The sequence below is a fragment of the Chiloscyllium plagiosum genome, unplaced genomic scaffold (assembly GCF_037043375.1).
Source record: "Chiloscyllium plagiosum isolate Xiang-an unplaced genomic scaffold, Cpla_swu_hap1 HiC_scaffold_16, whole genome shotgun sequence".
NCBI classification, from domain to species: domain Eukaryota; kingdom Metazoa; phylum Chordata; class Chondrichthyes; order Orectolobiformes; family Hemiscylliidae; genus Chiloscyllium; species Chiloscyllium plagiosum.
The window spans coordinates 382550-393838 of NW_028270154.1; positions in this window are offsets into that span (position 1 = coordinate 382550).

Here is an 11289-nt window from a genome sequence, read left to right on the forward strand (position 1 = left end):
TTTTTTTCCAGCATATTCTGATTCTGTTTCTGATTTCCAGCATCCACAGTTCTTTCTTTTATTTTATTTGGGGTACATTTTGTTTTCAGCACCAATTAACAGGCAATCATGGGGCTAATGTCCAACTGAGGACAATGGGCCATCCGACACCTCAGCAGCAACAGCGCTGCAGACTAACACATTTGCAACATTTCTGATGATTTTCAACAAGACTCAGAAAGCAATTTCTGTAAAATAGTTTATTTCCTGGTTCCGTACCATACACTGTGATATTTCCTTTTTTTTTTGTATTCACTCATGAACTGTAGATATTGAAAGCCAGCTTTTATTTTCACTCCCTGATTGACTGTTAGACAGTCGAAAGACTGGTTATGCAGGTTCAGTGGACAGCTAAGAGTTAACTACAGTCAGACAAAGATATCATTGTAATTGACAGTAAACTAGCAAATTACACACATGATCATAACAAATATCAAAATAACATCAACAACTAAATTTAGATCCTAACAATAGCTGAAATTAAGATCACTGGCATAATCATTGCTGGTTTATGGCAAACAGTACATAGCTAATATTGCATAGTGACATTACGTCCAAATTATTTAGCAATAGTGGTTGGATGCTGGGAGCATTTGTGGCTGAATAGAAATAATGAGCCCCAGTGAAACAGAAGCTCCAGCATATGAAATGAAATAGTTCAATGTTCACACAGGCTGAGTCTCCAGTGAGACAAAGGGCAGCTCCTCAGTTTTCTATTAAGCATTTCCAGCCTTACACACAACAGTGAGTTCAATAATATCATGTTAAATCCCCTGCCCACAATTAGATATTTTTTGCTTCCTTTTTGTTTTTGATTTGTTTTCAGGTGGCAGCTGTCCATAATTCTGCTGGACACATCAAGTAAAAGTGTGCAGATACTGGAAATCTGAATAAGAAACAGAAAGTGCTGGAGAAACTCAGGTTTAGAAGAATCTATGGAGAGTCAAATAAAGTTAACACAGTAAGTCAAGTATGACACTTTGTTAGAACTTATTCTAGACCCATGCTTTGTATCTTTATTTGTTCCATTCCCACTTTCTTTGGCCTTTCACTTTTTAATCCAAATAATACACCCCTTTCCTTGTCTGTTACCTGCCCTCACAGCCCCAGGTCCTGTTGTGAAACAGGTTGCTTTCAGTACAGTAAACCCATTTTTAATTACTCATCATTCCCATTATCACCGATCGCCTCCCCTGGTTTACTATCAACAGTCGCTTTGTCTGCTACCCATTTTTCTGTCTCTCTCTCACTGGCCTCTGTCTCCACTTATTCAGTCACTCCTTTTCCCTCCACCCATCTTTGCTCAAAGTCTCATTATCAGCATAAATACAAGCTTTTCCTCGCTGTTTCTATTTTTGAAGAAAGGTCTCAAAACATTAACAAACTCCAAAAGCTTGTGGTTTTAAAAAATCTGTTGCACTGTAACCTGGTGTTGTATGATTTTTGACCCTGTTTCTATCTCAGCACAGAGTTTCTCCAGCATTCTCTGTGCATGTTTCAGATCTACAGCATCCACAGTTCTTGATTTTATTTAACTCAATTGTCTTTGAATTAGAACGGTTTTCTACCATTTTATTGCCCTTCTTTCTTCTCCTTGCCCATTTGTTCAAAACTAATTACATTGCCAAGGTTTCTCAGTTCTGATGAAGGATTGATTGAATTTTATTTTCTGGTACAGTTCCCACCCACTGGCATCAAATTCAAAGGCACGACAGGTTTTTGTTGTTCTGGCGATGAGAAGTAGGAAATTGAAGAGTAAAGGCAGGTGTGATAATTCACTGGAATTGAGTATGCAGAAACACAAACACAAGTAGGCCATTCAGCCCTTTGGCCCTGTTCTGCCATTAAATGAGACCATGGCTGATCCATGTCCTAACTCCACATACCTACATTTTGCCTGGATCCAGGAAAGACCAAAACAGAGAGCTAAGAAGAGCTAGGAGGGGACATGAGAAGTCGTTGGCAGATAGGATCAAGAAAAACCCTACGGCTTTCTATAGGTATGTCAGGAATAAAAGAATGATGACAGTAAGCTTAGGGCCATTCAAGGGTAGTAATGGGAAGTTGTGCATGGAGTCAGAGAAGATGGGGAAGCGCTAAATGAATATTTTTTGTCAATATTCACACTGGAAACAGACAAAGTTGTTGAGGACAATACTGAGATAAAGGCTACTAGATTAGATGGGATGAGGTGCACAAAGATGAAGTGTTAGCAATTCTGAAAAGTTTGAAAATAGATAAGACCCCTGGGCCAGATGAGATTTACCTTAGGATTCTCTGGGAAGCAAGGGAGGAGATTGCAGAGCCTTTAGTTTTGATCTTTATGTCATCATTGCCTGCAGGAGTAGTGCCAGAAGACTGGAGGATAGCAAATGTTGTCCCCTTGTTCAAGAAGGGGAGTAGGGACAACGCTGGAAGTTATAGACCCGTGAGCCTTACTTCAGTTGTGGGAAAAGTGTTGGAAAGGGTTATAAGAAGTAGGATTTACAATCATCTAGAAAGGAATAGGTTGATTAGGGATAGTCAATACGGTTTTGTGAAAGGTAGGTCATGCCTCACAAACTTTATTGAGTTTTTTGAGAAGGTGACCAAACAGGTGGATGAGGGTAAAGCGGTTGATGTGGTGTATATGGATTTCAGTAAGGCGTTTGATAAGGTTCCCCACGGTAGGCTGTTGCACAAAATACGGAGGCATGGGATTGAGGGTGATTTAGCAGTTTGGATCAGAAATTGACTAGCTGAAAGGTGATGGTTGATGGGAAATATTCATCCTGGAATTCAGTTGCTAGTGGTATACCGCAAGGATCTGTTTTGGGTGCACTGCTATTTGTCATTTTTATAAATGACCTGGATGAGGACAGAAGGGTGGGTTAGTAAATTTGCAGATGACACTAAAGTCGGTGTAGTTGTGGGTAGTGCTGAAAGATGTTGCAGGGTACAGAGGGACATAGATAAGCTGCAGAGCTGGGCTGAGACGTGGCAAATGGAGTTTAATGCAGAAAAGTGTGAGGTGATTCATTTTGGAAGGAGCAACAGGAATAAAAAGTAATGGGCTAATGGTAAGATTCTTGGTAGTGTAGATGAACATAGAGATCTCGATCCATGTCCTTGAAAGTTGCCACCCAGGTTGATAGGATTGTTAAGAAGGCATACAGTGTGTTAGATTTTATTGGTAGAGGGATTGAGTTTCAGAACCATGAGGTCATGTTACAGCTGTACAAAACTCTGGTGTGGCAGCACTTGGAGTATTGCGTACGGTTCTGGTCACCACGTTATAGGAAGGATGTAAAAACTTTGGAAAGGGTTCGAGGAGATTTGCTTAGTATGGAGGGAGGATCTTATGAGGAAAGGCTGAAGGACTTGAAGCTGTTTTCATTGGAGAGAAGAAGGTTGAGAGGTGACTTAATTGAAACATATAAGATGATCAAAGGATTAGATAGAGTGGACAGTGAGAGCCTTTTTCCATGGTTGGTAATGGCTAGCATGAGGTAATGTAGCTTTAAATTGAGGGGTGATCGATATAGGACAGATGTCAGAGGTAGTTTCTTTACTCAGAGAGTAGTAGAGGCATGGAATGTCCTGCCTGCAACTGTCGTAGACTTGCCAACTTTAAGGGCATTTAAATGGTCATTGGATAGACATATAAGTGAAAATGGAATAGTGTACATTAGATGGGCTTCAGATTGGTTACACAGGTCGGTGCAACATCGAGGGCTGAAGAGCTTGTACTGTGTCATAATGTTCTATGTCTTATCCCAAATACAAAAAGAACTCTAGCTCAGATTGAATGTTAACAACTAATCTAGCATTAGGTACCATTTGTGGAAAAGAGTTTCAAAACTCTATCACTTTTATTGTCTAAAAGAGCCGATTTTGAAGTGGAAGTAGGAAGATCCAGTTGTTGTAGTCCATACGGGTATGAGCGACACAAGTAGGATTAGGAAAGAGGTTCTGCTTAAGGATTTTGCACAACTAGAAACTAAATTAAAAAAAAGAGGTTACAATCTCTGGATTACTCCCCAAGCCATAAGCAAGGGGAAGTGATAGTCTTGTGGTATTATCACTAGACTACTAATCCAGAAACTCAGTTAAGGTTCTCGGGACCTGGGTTCAAATTCCACCATGGCAGATGGTGGAATTTGAATTCAATAAAAAATTTGGAATTACAAATTGACTGATGACTACAAAACTATTGTCAATTGTCTCAAAAATCTATTTGGTTTACTAATATCCTTCAAGGAAGGAAATCTGCAAACCTGTCCTGGCCTACATGTGACTCCAAACCCACAGTAATGTGATTGACTGTCAACCATCCTCTGAAGTGGCCTTGCAAACCACCCATTTGAATCAGATTCTATGAAGCTGCAACAAGGATATAAAACTGCATAAATCATCTGGTATTGACCTCGGCACCAGAAAAGACAACGGTGGAAACAGCACTGCCTCTCCTGTGAGGTTCTCCTTACTAACATCTGGGGCCTAGTGCCAAACTTGCGAGAACAATCTTACAGAATTGTCAAGCAACAGCCTGACTAGTCATACTCATGGAATTATACCTTACAAACAATGTCCCATACACCACTATCACCATCCCTGGATATGTCCTTTCCCATTGGCAGAACAGGCCCAGCAGAGGCAGCAGCACAGTGGGATATATTTCGGAGGGAGTTGTTTCGGGAGCCCTCAACATTGACTCCAAACTCCATGAAGTTTCAAGGCTTCAGTTTGAACTTGGACAAGGAAATCTCCTGCTAGTTACCATGTACCTAGACTGATGAATCCGTACTCCTCTGTGTTGAACACACTTGGAAGTCATACTGAAGATGGCAAGGCCACAAAAAGTACTCTGGGTGGAGGATTTTAATGTCGACCACCAAGAGTGGCTCAGCAGCAGCATTACTGATCAAATAAGTTGGGTCATAGAGTCATTGTCAGACAGCACAGAAACAAACCCTTCAGTCCACTCGTCCGTGCCAATCAAGTTTCCCAAACCAAACTCATCCCACTTGCCTGCAATTGGCCCACATCACTGTAAACCTTTCCTATTCATGTACTTGTCCAAATATCTTTTAAATGATGTAATTGAACTTGCATCTACCACTTCTTCTGGCAGTTCATTCCACATACAATCCACCCTCGGCTTGAAAAGGTTGCCCCTCAGGTTCCTTTTTAAATCTTTCTCCTCTCATTTTCAAAATATACCCCCTTGTGTTGAGGGAAAATACTTTTGCTATTCACTTTATCTATGCCCCTCATGTTTTTATAAATCTCTGCTAGACTGGGTCTGCAGCAGGTGGTGAGGGAATCAACAAAATGAAAAAGTATACTTGACCTTATCCTTGCCAATCTGCTGGCTGTAGATGTATCTGTCCATGACAGTGTTGGTAAGAATGACCACCAGACAATCCTTCTGAAGACAAAGACCCACCTTCAAACTGAGAATACCCTCCATCATATTTTGTCGCACGATCACCATATTAAATGGGATAGACTTCAAACAGATCTAGCAACTCAAGATTGGGCATCCATGAGGAACTGTGGGCCATCAACAGCAACAGAACTGTACTCCAGCACAATCTGTAACCTCATGGCCTGGCATCCAAGGATCAACTCTGGTTCAATGGAGAGTGCAGGTGGGCATGCCAGGAGCAGCGTCAGGCATACCAAAATAAAAAAAAGTTTCAACTTGGTGAAGCTACCAAACAGGACTACTTGCATGTCAAATAACATAAGCAGCAACTGATAGACAGAGCAAAGTCATCCCTAACCAGTGGATCAGATCTAAGCTCTGCAGTCCTGATACATTCAGTCATGAATAGTGGTGGACAATTAAACAACTCCCTGTAGGAGGAATCTTCACAAATATCTCTATCCTCAATAATGGAAGAGCCCAGCAATTCATGTAAAAGATAAGGCTGCGTCATTCACAACAATCTTCAGCCAGATGTGCCGAGTGGATGGTCCATCTCAGCCTCTTCCAGAAGCCCCAGCATCACAGATGCCAATCTTCACCTAATTCGATTCACTTCACGTAATATCAGGAAATGGTTAGAGGCACTGGGTATTACAGATACTAAAGCTATGGTCCCTGACAACATTCAACAATAATACATGGCTTTGTGCATGGGAAATCATGTCTCACGAACTTGATTGAGTTTTTTGAATAAGTAACAAAGAGGATTGATGAGACAGAACGGTAGACGTGATCTACATGGACTTCAGTAAGGCATTTAACAAGGTTCCCCATGGGATACTGATTAGCAAGGTTAGATCTTATGGAATACAGGGAGAACTAGCCATTTGGATACAGAACCAGCTCAAAGGTAGAATACAGAGGGTGGTGGTGGAGGGTTGTTTTTCAGACTGGAAGCCTGTGATCAATGGAGTGCCACAAGGATCGGTGCTGGGTCCACTACTTTTTGTCATTTATATAAATGATTTGGATGTGAACATAGGAGGTTTAGTTAGTAAGTTTGCAGATGACACCAAAATTGGAGGTGTAGTGGACAGCGAAGAAGGTTACCTCAGATTACAACGGTATCTTGATCAGATGGGCCAATGGGCTGAGAAGTGGCAGCTGGAGTTTAATTTAGATAAATGTGAGGTGCTGCATTTTGGGAAAGCAAATCTTAGCAGGACTTATACACTTAATGGTAAGGTCCTAGGGGAGTGTTGCTAAACAAACAGACCTTGGAGTGCAGGTTCATAGCTCCTTAAAAGTGGAGTCGCAAATGGACAGGATAATGAAGAAGGTGTTTAGTATGCTTTCCTTTATTGGTCAGAGTATTGAGTACAGGAGTTGGGTGGTCATGTTGCAGCTATACAGGATATTGGTTAGGCCAGTTTTGGAATACTGTGTGCAATTTTGATCTCCTTCCTATCGAAAGGATGCTGCAAAACATGAAAGAGTTCAGAAAAGATTTACAAGGATGTTGCCAGGGTTGGAGGATTTGAGTTATAGGGAGAGGCTGACCAGACTGGGGCTGTTTTTCCGTGGAACATTGGAGGCTGAGGGGTGAGGTTCATTAAAGAGGTTTATAAAATCATGAGGGTCATGGATAGGATAAAGAGAGAAAGTCTTTTCCCTGGGCTGGGGGAGTCCAGAACTAGAGGGCATAGGTTTAGGGTGAGAGGGGAAAGTTATAAAAGGGATCTAAAGATCAACGTTTCATGCAGAGGGTGGTGTGTGTATGGAATGAGCTGCCAGAGGAAGTGGTTGAGGCTGGTACAATTATAACATTTAAAAGGCATCTGGATTGAACTGTACAGAGGTTCATTCCCAAGAAAAGAAAGATTAACCGGGGAGGGATTAGACAACCTTGGCTGACAAAGGAATTCAGGAAATGTATTAAAGAAAAAGAGAGATCCTATAAAGTGGCTAAGAACAGTGGGAAATCAGAAGATTGGGAAGGATACAAAAGCAAACAGAGGATAACAAAGAGTCTAATAAGAAATGAGAGGATCAAATATGAAGGTAGGCTAGCCAGTAATATTAGAAATAATAGTAAAAGTTTCTTTCAGTACATAAGAAACAAACGACAGGCAAAAGTAGACATTGGGCCACTTCAAACTGATGCAGGAAGCCTAGTGATGGGAGATAAGGAAATAGCAGGAGAACTTAACAAGTACTTTGCGTCAGTTTTCACAGTGGAAGACATGAGTAATATCCCAAAAATTAAAGGGTGTCACGGGGCTGAGTTGAGTATGGTTGCCATTACGAATGAGATAGTGCTAGAAAAGTTAAAAAGTCTTAAAATTGATAAATCTCCTGGCCCCGATGGGATACACCCTAGAGTTCTGAGAGAGGTGGCTGAGGAAATAGCAGAAGCATTGGTTGAGATCTTTCAAGAGTCACTGGAGTCAGGAAAGGTCCCAGATGATTGGAAGATGGCTGTTGTAACCCCCTTGTTCAAGAAAGGATCAAGACAAAAGATGGAAAATTATAGGCCAATCAGCTTAACCTCGATTGTTGGTAAAATTCTAGAATCCATCATTAAGGATGAGGTTTCTAAATTCTTGGAAGAGCAGAGTCTGATTAGAACAAGTCAACATGGATTTAGTAAAGGGAGGTCATGCCTGATAAACCTGTTGGAATTTTTTGAAGAGGTAACAAGTAGGTTAGACCAGGGAAACCCAGTGGATGTGGTCTATCTAGACTTTCAAAAGGCCTTTGATAAGGTGCCACACGGGAGGCTGCTGAGCAAGGTGAGGGCCCATGGTGTTCGAGGTGAGCTGCTGGGATGGATTGAGGATTGGCTGTCTAACAGAAGGCAGAGAGTTGGGATAAAAGGTTCTTTTTCAGAATGGCAGCCGATGACGAGCGGTGTCCCGCAGGGTTCGGTGCTGGGGCCACAGCTGTTCGCATTATATATTAATGATTTGGATGAGGGAACCGGGGGCATTCTAGCGAAGTTTGCCGATGATACGAAGTTAGGTGGACAGGCAGGTAGTACTGAGGAAGTGGGGAGGCTACAGAAGGATCTAGACAGGTTGGGAGAGTGGTCCAGGAAATGGCTGATGGAATTTAACGTGAGCAAGTGCGAGGTCTTGCACTTTGGCAAAAAGAATAAAAGCATAGACTACTTTCTAAATGGTAAGAAAATTAATAAAGCCAAAGCACAAAGGGATCTGGGAGTGCTAGTCGAGGATTCTCTAAAGGTAAACATGCAGGTTGAGTCCGTGATTAAGAAAGCGAATGCAATGTTGTCTCTTATCTCAAGAGGGTTGGAATATAAAAGCAGAGATGTACTACTAAGACTTTATAAAGCTCTGGTTAGGCCCCATTTGGAGTACTGTGTCCAGTTTTGATCCCCACACCTCAGGAAGGACATACTGGCACTGGAACGTGTCCAGCGGAGATTCACACGGATGATCCCTGGAATGACAGGTCTAACATATGAGGAACGGCTGAGGATACTGGGATTGTATTCGTTGGAGTTTAGAAGATTAAGGGGAGACTTAATAGAGACGTACAAAATAATACATGGCTTGGAAAAGGTGGATGCTAGGAAATTGTTTCCGTTAGACGAGGAGACTAGGACACGTGGACACAGCCTTAGAATTAGAGGGGGTCATTTCAGAACAGAAATGCGGAGACATTTCTTCAGCCAGAGAGTGGTGGGCCTGTGGAATTCATTGCCACGGAGTGCAGTGGAAGCCGGGACGCTAAATGTCTTCAAGGCCGAGATTGATAGATTCTTGTTGTCTAGAGGAATTAAGGGCTACGGGGAGAACACTGGTAAGTGGAGCTGAAATGCACATCAGCCATGATTGAATGGCGGAGTGGACTCAATGGGCCGAATGGCCTTACTTCTACTCCTATGTCTTATGGTCTTATGGTCTTATGGATTGGTGTATGAATAGGAAGGGTTTGGAGGGATATGGGCCAAGTGCTGGCAAATGGGACTAGATTAGGTTGGGATATCTGGTCGGCATGGACGAGATGGACCGAAGTGTCTGTTTCCGAGATGTACATCTCTGTGACTCTATGACTCCATGATAATGTTGTAGCCATGAGAATACAGCAGAACCTGTCGCCTGAGCCATGTGCAGCTGAGCCCCACTGGTCACCCTGCCCTATATCAAGAACACATCAGAAATGACAATCAGACTACTACAACATGGTGGGCGGCACGGTGGCACAGTGGTTAGCACTGCTGCCTCACAGCGCCAGAGACCCGGGTTCAATTCCCGCCTCAGGCGACTGACTGTGTGGAGTTTGCACATTCTCCCCGTGTCTGCGTGGGTTTCCTCCGGGTGCTCTGGTTTCCTCCCACAGTCCAAAGATGTGCAGGTCAGGTGAATTGGCCATGCTAAATTGCCCGTAGTGTTAGGTAAGGGGTAAATGTAGGGGTATGGGTGGATTGCGCTTCGGCTGTGCGGTGTGGACTTGTTGGGCCGAAGGGCCTGTTTCCACACTGTAAGTAATCTAATCTAATCTAATCTAATCTAATCTAATCTAATCTAATCTAATCTAACCACTAGGAATCACATAGCAGACCAACCCACAGCCACACTATGCCAACTACTCACAAGAACGAATACCCCATACCCACAACATGGCGAACCAGTGTAATATACAAAATCCCATGTAGTGACTGTCATAAGCACTACATCAGACAAACCGGAAGATAACGAGCAATCCAGATACATGAACACCAGTTAGCATCAAAACAGCATAACCAACTGTCCCTCATCTCAATACACACAGATAAGGAGGGCCATCAATTTGACTGGGGCAAGGTATTAGACAAGCTAACCTGAGACACTCACAGGAATTCCTGGAGGCCTGGTTTTCAATGCCATAAACAAGCAAGTAGAAATAGATCCATATACAAATCACTGCTGAGCAAAACCAGAAATGACACCTCCCACCTTAACAGACCGGATTATATAAATATCAAATGGAGTAGAACCACAACACGTCACGGGTGTCACACTGACGATGTTGCCTAGCATGGTGACAAAACATCTGCATGATAACCTACCAGCTCAACGAGAAAATTAACAATCGCTTATCCAGGTATGTCCTGTACACAAAAATCAGGACAAGTCCAACCCAACCAATTAGCACCTTATCAGTCTACTCTTGATCATCAGTATAGTGATGGAAGGTGTCATCAACAGTGCTATCAAGCAGCACCTGGTCAGCAATAACTTGCTCAGTGACAAGTGTTTGGGTTTGCCAGGGCCACTCAGCTCCTGACCTCATTCCAGCCTTGATTCAAAAAGGGACAAAGAGCTGAACTCCATAAGTGAAGGGAGAGTGACAGTCCCTGGCATTAAGACCCCATTTGATCAATTGTGCTATCAAGGAGCCCTAGCAAAATTGGAATCGATGGATATCAATGGGCAAGCTCTTTGCTGGTTGGAGTCAAATCTGGCACATAGGAAGATGGTTGTGGTTGCTGGAGGTCAGTCATCTCAACTCCAGGACATATCTGCAGGAGTCCTAGGCCCAAACATCTTTAGTTGCTTTATCAATGACCTTTACTCGATCAAAACGTTAGAAGTGGGAATGTTCGCTGATGATTGCACAATAGTTAGCACCATTTGCGATTCCTCAGATACTGATGCAGTCCATGTTCAAATGCAACATGATCTGGACAATATCCTGGCTTGGGCTAACAATTGACAAATAACATTTACACCACATGAATTCCAGTAGGAGACAATCTAACCACTGCCCTTTGACATTCAACAATTTTACCGTCACTGATACCCTCACAACCAATATCTTTTGCCTTCTCA